This window comes from Rattus norvegicus, chromosome 10, assembly GCF_021556685.1.
Source record: "Rattus norvegicus strain SHRSP/BbbUtx chromosome 10, alternate assembly SHRSP_T2T, whole genome shotgun sequence".
Taxonomy (NCBI): Eukaryota; Metazoa; Chordata; class Mammalia; order Rodentia; family Muridae; genus Rattus; species Rattus norvegicus.
This window is the reverse complement of record NC_141543.1, coordinates 43,819,680-43,830,547: the sequence shown is the minus strand read 5'-3', so window position 1 is coordinate 43,830,547 and position 10,868 is coordinate 43,819,680. Positions and strand designations below refer to the sequence as shown.

The 10,868-nt window shown below is 47.5% G+C and overlaps 1 long non-coding RNA gene across 1 annotated transcript; it reads left to right on the top strand.

Moving 5' to 3' along the window:
• Nucleotides 1–1,245: 1,245 nt before the first annotated feature.
• Nucleotides 1,246–6,582, top strand: LOC148002868 (uncharacterized). Its single transcript, XR_015631612.1, has 4 exons — nt 1,246–1,401; nt 1,610–1,762; nt 3,088–3,943; nt 4,662–6,582. It is a non-coding gene; the product is annotated as an uncharacterized LOC148002868 (long non-coding RNA).
• The last annotated feature ends 4,286 nt before the right edge of the window (nt 6,583–10,868 follow it).

Genomic DNA, 10,868 nt, shown 5'->3' with positions numbered 1-10,868 from the left:
AAAGAAACCTGGTCTTGAAGAACAAAATAACAATTCATTTACTTATGTGCGTGTTTGCCCGTGTGTGTGTGTGTGTGTGTGTGTGTGTGTGTGTGTGTGTGTGAGAGAGAGAGAGAGAGAGAGAGAGAGAGAGAGAGAGAGAGAGAGAGAGTGTGTCAGAGAACAGCTTGCTGGAATTGGTTCTCCTCTTCCACATAAGGAAACAGGGAATTGAACTCAGGTTGTCAAACTTGGCAGCACCTTTATCAACTGAGCCATTCCTCTGGTCTGACACCGTATATCTATATTTTTAATACACTTTTTTCTTTTAGATTTACTTATTTTTATTTTATGTGTTTGAGTACACTGTCTCTATCTTCAGACACACCAGAAGAGGGCATCAGATCTCATTACAGATGGTTGTGAGCCACCATGTGGTTTCTGGGAATTGAACTCAGGACCTCTGGAAGAGCAGCCAGTGCTCTTAACAGCTGAACCGTTTCTCCAGCCTCCTGGACACCGTATATTTTGAGACAAGGTTCTTCACTGTATTTAGAGCTCACAGATGGGCTAGAGGCCAGCTAACTCACTCCAGGAACCCACCTGTCTTTGTCAATCCAACACTGGGATTACAGGTACGTACCGGCTTTACAAATAGGTTTTGTGTTCTATTCAGGTCCCATGATTGTGATGTATGCACTTGATAGACTGAACCATCTTCCCGGCTCATAAATACATATTTTATATGGTCACGTGATACTAATATTGTAAAAGTATTGCCTCCATTAGGACACCGCCACCATTTATTTATTTATTTATTTATTTATTTATTTATTTATTTATTTATTTATTTATTTTTAGAGACAGGGTGTCTCCGTGTAGCCCTGGCCCTCCCGGAACTTACTCTGTTACCAGACTGGCCTCAAAGTTAGACATCCACCTGCCTCCACCTCCTGAATGCTGGGACTAAAGGCATGTGCCACCAAGCCCAGCCAGGATATTGACACCCGTTTTATTAAGTAGGTTTAGCACGTGCCTACCTTATGTGTGTCCAAGAGCCAAGAGAACCCCCTTTTTTAAACCGAGGCACCATGAACAACTCCTTGTCTACAAATCTGGTATTTGGAACTCTGAGTTCAGTGTCCTCACAAGTTTGGGAGGTGAAAGGCACGGGAGATTCGAACAAAGGGGGGCTGGGAGTAGGGAGAGTAGCCTGGTGCTGTGTTGTTACTGTTGTTCTTAAAGTCCCGACATGCTGCCCTCTAGTGGCAGGTTGGAAAGAGCCACCCGGTCTCCGCCGTCCCCCCTCTAGTGGTGGAGAATGCCTTTGACTGTCTTCAGTGTAAGATGATAGACGGCCGAAGAGGACGACCTCTTCTCCACAGAACTCCCACTGCTTCCTGCTGGAGGATTAGGACGATGGCAAGTGATTTACTTGTGTTTGTTTATCGAGACAGGCTCTCATTGTGTAACCCTGGCTGACTTGCAACTCACTGTATAGACCATGCTGCCCTCAAACTCGCAGAGATCTACCCTTCTCTGTCTCTTTGAATGCTGAGATTAAAGATGTGTGCTACCACGCCTGCCCCACTCTCTGCCCACTTTAAAATATTATTTCTTTGATGGATAGGAGTGTGTGCCTGCCTTCTTTCTGCATCTGGATCACGCTGATGCTAGGCATGGGCTGATGTAAACTGGCAGAAGGTCTCTTCTGTAGAAGGCAGATGTAGATCCCAGAACTCTGGGGAGGTGATAAGGAAGGCTGGAGTCCAGCTATTTGAAGGTATTTAAAGTGGGAACGACGGGGGTGGGGGTGGGGTGAAAATTAACATAGCAGCCTCTAGGGGGCGGTGTTGGATCTCACCAACGACTCCGATAAGTTGGCCTGCGCTGCAGGAAAGAGCACAGAACTTGGCTTCCCTCAGCCCAGGCTTCTTTTCTAAGATAGCAGAAGCACCTCAGCGTCTTGAGCCACAGTGCGAAGGAACAGCATTGAGCAGCTTGCAGCCAGTTTTTGCTCCCCGACTGGTGGGAATTTGGGAAGAAATACCCAGATCGGCCACAAGAGGGAGATAGTGAGCTGAGCTCTTAGTTCTAAGGATGAAAAATTTTCTAAGACTTCAAAAGGTGACCTTGGGGATACATGCCTGGAAACCCCGGTGCTCGAGAGACAAAGGCAGGAAGATCACTCAGTCTAGGGGCCAATGGCACCTTGACTCAAAATAGAACAGGTTACATAGTGAGAATCTGACTGTAAAATAAAATAAAGTGCAGGAGCTTTATTTTATATAAAGAGAGATAACTCACTATACTGCAGAGGACCTGAGATCTGTTCCCAACACTCTGCTCACAACCACCTGAAACTCCAGTTCCAGGGGATTCCATGCCCTCTTCTGACCACCATGGGCACATACACTCACATGGCACATAGCCACATGAACATACACGCACACGCACACACGCACATGCACATGCACGCACATATGCGCACACACTCACACATGCATGCACACACATATACACATATAATTTTTTGTTTTGTTTTCAATACAAGGATTCTCATTGTAAGTCTGACTGTCTTGAACTCACTCTGTAAACCAGGCTGACCTCAAACTCAGATTTGACTGCCTCTGCCTCTCTAGTACTGGGATTAAAAATGTGCCACCATTGACCAGCAATAAAATATTTTTTAAATAAGCTGGGCACAGTGGTGCACGCCTTTAATTCTACCACTCAGGAGGCAGAGGCAGGCAGATCTTTGGGTTTGAGGCCAGTCTGATATACATCGTGAGTTCCAGGACAGCTGGGACTATACAGGGAAATCCTGCCTCAAAAAAAATGTAAAAACTTAAAAAAAAAAAAAAAAAAAAAAAAAAGAACAGGGGGCTGGAGAGATGCCTTAGCAGTTAAGAGGTCTTGTTGCGGGGCTGGGGATTTAGCTCAGTGGTAGAGCGCTTACCTAGGAAGCGCAAGGCCCTGGGTTCGGTCCCCAGCTCCGAAAAAAAAAAAAAAAAAAAAAAAAGAGGTCTTGTTGCTCTTGTAGAGTACCTGGGTTCGATTCCCAGCACCCATATGTTGGCTCACAGCTACCTCTAACTCTGGTTCCAGGGCATCCTTTCTGACCTTCATGGGCGCCGGGCACTTATACACGTAAAAGAAAAATAATGAATCTCAAACAAAGTAAAATAAAAAGAACAGGCGTATTTGTGCTCAGGTTGAATTCAAAGACGACCAAGAGACGGCTGATGAGCGTGGTACACAGGTCTGCGTTTTGTTAGGTCGCAGAACACAGCCAGAGCTCCTGAACAGCTAACGAGGTCCACAAAGCAAGGCACGCAGCAGCATCGAGAGAGACCTAGTGATCAGCTTGGCAGCATAGGACCCGGGAAATTATCGGCGTCTTGGCAAAGGCTTTGGACTTGGACCTCAGCAAGAGAGAATATGATCCTGTTTGTCCAGCCTTGGGAAACACCCGCTGAACTCGCTGTTTTACATCCACCGGCCTCTCCTTCACAGCACTCACTCTACCAAGCTGTAGAGCCGCTCCGTATGTGTGTTCACTGTCTCCCTCTACTGGAGACAATGAGCTATCGCAGAGCTGTGTTTCTCCCTGGGGCATGGCTAACGCTCAGGACAGGTGCACCGCTAGTACCGCAATAGCTGCTCTTCAGTGACAAGTGGATGCAGAACATCAGTGCCCAGAGCCCAGTAGCCTGGGTCTGCTTCTAGCTGGGACACTTCTTGCAGGGAGAGTCGCCCTGCTCACGGGTCTTCACATTTGGGATCATTCCTCACCTAGAAGCATAGATTTGGCCTTCATTCCAGACCACCGCTAAGAGTCCAGCCTACCATTCAAAAGATGCTGAGGGCTCTAGGGGACCCTGTAAGCTGCCCTGATTCCACTCTTTACGGTGTGCGAGCATCTTTCTAGACATCTGAGAAACGGGAAGCATCGTGATGTATGGTGGGTTTTTGAATAGGATGGTAAGAGACAAAACCCAATTTCTTCCAAGACAAAAGTTCCTGTTTGCTTCAGCTCCGGGTTTCTCCCACCTCAATCCAGCAGCGTGGGGGTGAGGACTAGGTGGAAAGTACCCTTCCAGGGATAGAAAAGAGCAGGCGTGGGCATTTTCAACCTGATCATTATGAAACCAGTCACATGTACAAGGGAAAACGGCGCTCACGGCAATGACCTAAAACAGCAAAACCCTGTGTCCATCCCTCAACTCAGAGGGCACTCCCTGCCTCACCGCAGTGACCATATTCCCTCCTACCAGAGGAGACATGATACTGGTGTTTTCCCTTCCATCCCTTTCTTCTCCCCTGGCCCCTGAACCTCTCTGTCTTGACACTGTCTTGAGGCTGGATTCAATTTCAAAATGTGGTTGAGGAGTACTTTGTGCTTCTGGTCCTCTGCGCCTACTTCTGATGTGCCAGGACTGCAGTGGTTTTATGCAGTTCTGGGGATCCAGCCTAGAGCTTTGTACACCCCAGACAAGCATTCTACCAAGGGAGCCACATCCCAGTCCCTCCTTCTAGTAAATGGTTTCTTTGTTATTCTTTAAAGTTTTGTCACAGATGTAAATGTTCTGATATTACATATTATTTTATTTTGCCTATTTTTTTTTCTTTTATCTGTATGTGTTGTCCGCCTGTATGTCTGGGCGCGACATGCATGCCAGGTGTCTACAGAGTCCAGAAGGGGGCACCAGATCCCCTGGACTACGGACTGCTGTGAAATGCCATGTGGATGCCGGAAGTGGGACCGGAGTCTTCTGGATGAGCATCCGGTGCTCTCACCTGCTGAGCCATCTCTTCAGCTCCTGGCGGTGAACATGACTGATGGCATTGGAGACAAGGGGACTTCCTAACTTGTCTGCGGATCTGGAATGGAACTGTGAGGGGATGCTCAGTGTGATGGAGGCTGAATCCAGGCAAGGACTCCTCGGCAGCCGAGGGCCCCTCTCTTCCTGGTGTGGGTGGTCCATGGCTCCTTATTTCTTGAAGGAGGCATGAGGTCCATAACCCTGGATTCCCTATCAGGAAATGGGCTTGATAATGTTCCATCACGAAAGGACGAAGAGAAGAGTGCCTCTGTTAAAGTTACGGGAGACAGCCTGGTCCTCAGTATAGTTCAGGATCCCCTTCCGGGCCCACCACACGCCTGCTTCACCGCCTCCTTGATGTCATCACACTTGGCAGCTCTCTCCGGGCAGCAGGTCAGATCCACAATGGACACATTGGGATGAGGAAGGACACATATCACCTCATTTGGTGTCGACAGGCTTCGTGGTCTGTCAGTTGACAGGCCAAAGTGACTCCATTTGTGTCCTAGCTTCACCAAACTGCTCCTTAGCCCCTACTAAGTATATCCAGATGAGTAGAACATTCTCATGCAATAAACCAGCGATTCCGAGAGGCCCAGCTGTTTAACAACATAAATTGTTTTAATCAACTGAACTGACACCTTCGAAAGCTCAACCTCCCCTGCAGCCCCGCCCCCAACGTACCTTCTCCGATGCACTGTAATTAGGTGTAATGTTGCAGGTTTGTGAGTGTGTGGCCCATGATATACGTGCAAGAAGCACGTAATCCCCAGCATCCAAAAAGATTGGTACAAATAGAATATTAGATAGATTTAGGAAATCTGGTTAAGGTGTGGCTTTTAGTTAAGTATAAAAAAAAAATCAGTATCTACAAACCACACAGGGAGGGAAGGTCACAAAGGCGGGGATCCTACTCTATTTGAATAATTCTGTTTAAATCTAAAATCATCCATAAAATTTAAAAAAAAAACTTTATTTGTGGCCGAAGAGATGGTTGAGAAGAGAAGCACTGGCTGCTCTTCTACAGGACCCTGGTTCAATTCCCAGCACCCACATGTTGGCTCATGGCTGTCTGGGACTCCAATGTTCTCTTCTGGTCTTCTTAGTTACCAGACACACATGTGGTGCATGGACATACATGCAGGCAAAAAAAATATTCATATACATAAAATAACAAATTTAATTTTTAAGTGGGATATAATGGTGTATACCTGTAATCCCAACATTTAGGAGATGGAAGGAGGAGGTGTCAAGTATTTAACATAACGCAGTAAGTTCAAAGCCAGCATGAGTTACGTGACAGATACGTGACTGTCTCATGGAGGAGGATGGAGGGGAGAGATGGTTAGAAAAAAGAAGTTGTTTAAGGCAAGGACATAACTGGTCAGTGGGCCTTCAAAGCGTATACTGGGTTGAACCTCTGGGTGTGTGTACCCGAAACGCGTGTTACCAGGACCTGCATTTCAAAACTACCAGTTTATTCCCTCGGGTGATGCATCAGAATTCCTTTTACTTCACATCCTGGACTGAGATGTAATATCTGACTTTTGATTTCTGCCAGTGGGGTAGGTGGGAAGTGTTATCTCCCTGTGGTTTACGTTTTTCATTTCCCTGGTAACTAACTGGGTGCGCATCTCTTCCTGTGTTTATTGGCCATTTGCATTTCCTGTTCTGGGTAACGCTGATTCATGTCTTTCACCTTCTTTTTCTCTTTTCTTCTTGAGTGGGTTATTTATCTTTTTCTGATTAATTAAGAGAACTTTGTGATGCTTTCTGGAAATGTGTCCATGGTCTCTAAAATTTTCCCTAGCTTTGCAGTAGCTCTGCAGTAGTAGTGGTGTTGAGTGAGGCCATCTTCTCCTTTATGGTCTGCGCTGGGAGGGTTCTCACCTATTACTTCCCGTATTTGGGACAGGAGACCCTGCTTCTTCCGTACCCTCAGCTCTCTCTCAGGCTCCCCTGGGTACTTCGAGGTGGACCGCAGTGGATGATACTAAGGAATTCTTTTTATTTTTAGGTTCTTTTACAAATTACATTTATTTGTTAAGCCTGGGAGGTAGGGCATGCATGCCCCAGCAGACACGTGGAGGTCAGAGGTCCAGAGTTGGTTCTGGGGATCAAACCCAGGCCATCAGGTTCAATAGCAAACATCTTTGCTCACTGAACCATGTCACTGGCCCATTACTGAGTTCTTCGTCCATAGGTTTGGTAGTGGCAAGCACTGGCCGGTGACCAAAGGGTGGGAAGAGCATGGAGTTAGGATGTTTGTCTTTCCAGCTCCTTCCTCATAAAGTCCCGGTGTCCATAAAGTGTCCCTCTGTACATAGCTGTCTGTACCCCTGCCAATCACTGCCAATACAAATGCCTCTGATGACAGCTGAGAGACGCATTAATCTATGGGAATAAGGACAAGTCACTGGGAGTCAGGTTGATGCTGTGTCTAGCGGGTAGATGGGCCACAGGCCCTGCTATTATTCAGCTGAATGGACTCCGTATTGCATTCACTGTCTCTGCTCTTGACTGTGGTGTGATGTGATAAGACTTTCCCGCCGCCCCACTCCTCTGCAGTGATGGACTGTAACCCTGAATTGTGAACTAAAACAAACCTTTCTCCTCAAGTTCTTATTCGACAGAGCACTCTGTAGCAGCAACAGAAATGAAACCAGAATGTCCAGTGTCAAAGGAAATCATTTCTTTCGAGGAATGCTCACCCAAAGGGCAGCTTGTGGAAATTGTCTTTCCACCATGTGGGTTGTGGGGTGGCGGGCAGTGAAAGGCTTCGATTCCTGGTCGAGACAGGTCGAATCCTCGGGAGACCCTTAAAGGGATGGCAGGAGCATTCCCAGCTTCCCAGATCAGGGCCTCACTAGCTGCGGCCCCCCACAAACCCCTGTAGAGAGGTTTGAGACAGACCAGCCACGTAGAGCAGTGCCCCAAGCCCCTTCTCCACAGGTGAGGACATGACCACAGGTTACATAGGCTCAGGACAGATCAGTCACAGAGGACAATGCCCCAAACTCCTCCTCCACAGGTGAAGACGGGACCACAGGTCATGTAGACTCAAGACAGATCAGTCACAGAAACAGGTGTATAGGAAGTAGCTGCTGTCAGACACTGGCCATCCAAAAAACTGTATTTATGTGCGGTGTTCAGAATTAAAGGTTGTGCAGGAATTAGTCCATCATCTGAGAGCCTCTGTCATAAGAGCTGTAACACTGCTGCTTGGGAAAGAGATCTGCTCTCCCGAATCACCAAATCACCGAAATGACTTGACTGCCCGAAGCTCCCCTGCACCCCTGCTGGTCAGTCAGTCTCCTGCTGGCTCAGCAACCCAAGGGTTAGCAGCAGAAGGGAGGAGGACTGGCAGCTGAGGGTGTGGAAAGCTGGTCCCCCTCCCTGCCCCAGTTCTTTCCCCCTCTCCTGAACCTGAGCACCTAGCCCTGCCCAGGTGTGAAAAGCCCCACTCCCTGCATCCCTCCTCCCCAGCACCAGAGTCCTACATGTGGTATCTAAGGACTGAGCTTCAGACATCAATGTGATGGCCAGCATCTGAACTTTCATGTCATGAGCCGGAATCACTCCACCCCCCCCCCTTTTTTTTTTTTTTTTTGACACAGGGTTTCTCAGTGTTGCCCTGGCTGTCCTGGAGCTCACTCTGTAGACCAGGCTGGCCTCAACTCAGATCTGCCTGCCTCTGCCTCCGTGAGTACTAGGATCAAAGGCACCACCGCCTGGCTCCAAATCTCTGTTTTAATACAAATTCATTATGCTGGTTCTATTTCTCCAGAAAACCCTGACACAGGAAGTAAAGACTATAAAAGGGCATGATATGTCATTGGGGAATTTCAAGTTAAAGCCAGATGCCACTGTACACTCATTAGAATGATTCAGATCCACAGTCCCACCAGCAGCAGATACTGGTGACAAGGCACAGCAGCGGAATCTCTAGTTCTCTGTGGTGGAGATGCAGCAGCTTACAACGAGACATGCGGTCGGCAGTTCCCTACAGAGCTCAGCGTGCTCTCACCAGATTCCATAGACGCTGTTCATAGACGCTCTATCCAAATGAGGGGAAGTGTACATCAATTGGAGAATCTCCCCCGGAATGTTCATAGAGGCCTTCTTATAATTTCCAGACCTGGAAGCAATCACAATGTCCATTTAATGGCTGGATGCTCACTGTGGGGCATCCAGACAGGGAAGATTAAGTTCTATGTTAAAAAGAATCAAGTGGGGGGCTGGGGATTTAGCTCAGTGGTAGAGCGCTTGCCTAGGAAGCGCAAGGCCCTGGGTTCGGTCCCCAGCTCCGAAAAAAAGAACCAAAAAAAAAAAAAAAAAAAAAAGAATCAAGTGGGGCTGGAGAGATGGCTCAGCGGTTAAGCGCACTGACTACTCTTCCAAAGGTCCTGAGTTCAAATCCCAGCAACCACATGGTGGCTCACAACCATCTGTAGTGGGATCTGATGCCCTCTTCTGGTGTGTCTGTATATAAAATAAATAAATCTTAAAAAAAAAAAAAAGAATCAAGAGTTGGCTCGGCATGTAAAGTGCCCATCACGCAAGCACCCACATGCAAAAGCCAGGCATACATTTGTAACGTCAGGGGCAGGGGTTCGGGGTGTATTGGGGGTGGGGGGTGGGGGGTGGGGGGTGGGGAACAGGAAGTCATCAGGGCTTGCTGGGCAGGGAACCTTAGCTCAACTGTTGAGCTTCAACAAACCAGCTCAGTGAGTGACCTTGACTCAAAAAATAAATTGCAAAGTAGTAGAGGAACACACTCAATGTTGACCTCTGGCCTCTGCACATACTCACACACATGTGCATTAACATATGCACACATTACAGGGAATGGAAAGAAGGAGGAGGAGGAGAAGAAAGAGAAGAGGAAGAGGAAGAGGAAGAGGAAGAGGAAGAAGAAGAAGAAGAAGAAGAAGAAGAAGAAGAAGAAGAAGAAGAAGAAGAAGAAGAAGAAGAAGAAGAAGAAGAACTAAGAGACACTTGGAGATGTAGCTCTGTGGTAGAGTGCTAACCTAGCAAGTTCAAAGCCTTAAATTCGTATCCTGAGAAGACAGGGAGAGGAGAAAGGAAAACAGGTTCAACATGAAAGGCATGACAGCCAAGCATGGTGGCTAAGGCAGGAAGATTGTGAGTTCAAGGCCACTCTAGGCTATTTAGAAAAACCCTGTCTAACACTCAGCCACATAGGAAGCAGAACTATGAATTGCTAAGTGAAAGGAGCCAACCTGAAAAGTCTGTATATGTGTCATTCTGAAAACATTAAAACTATTGACACAGTACAATAGCAGTTGCTGTCAGCCCTTGGGGACAGGCAAGAATGAGTAGGCAGACCACTGGAGTTTCTAGGCCAGTGAAATGACCTGGTGTGACTACAGCTGTGGTATCATGACACTACACATTGTGGGTCACTGTGCTCTGTGACCCACCCCCAAGAGTGAATGTAGTAAACTATGAACTCGGAGGAATGATGAGTCAATGTTGGGTCAACAGTGAGACAAAGAGCAGGAAAAGACAACTACCAGGTCTGGGGAGATGGCTCAGCAGTTAAGAGTGCTCCCTGCTGGGGTTGGGGATTTAGCTCAGTGGTAGAGCACTTGCCTAGGAAGCGCAAGGCCCTGGGTTCGGTCCCCAGCTCCGAAAAAAAGAACTAAGAAAAAAAAAAAAAAGAAAAGAGTGCTCCCTGATGCTTTTACAGGGGACGGGAATCTGGTACCCAGCACCCACAACCACCTATAACTCCAGCTCTCAGGGATCTGATACCTCTTCTAGCCTCTCTATAGACACTTGACTTGTAGTACACACACACACACACACAGAGAGAGAGAGAGAGAGAGAGAGAGAGAGAGAGAGAGAGAGAGAGAGAGAGAGAGAGATGCATAACATATGCATAAATTAAGAAAAACAAATCTTGTGGCTGGAGGGATGGCTCCTTGGTTAGGAACACTGGCTACTCTTACAGAGGACGGGAGTTTGATTCACAGCATTCACACGGCAACCCTCCACTCCAGTTCCAGAAATCGAACACCCCTACTGGCCCCTGTGGAC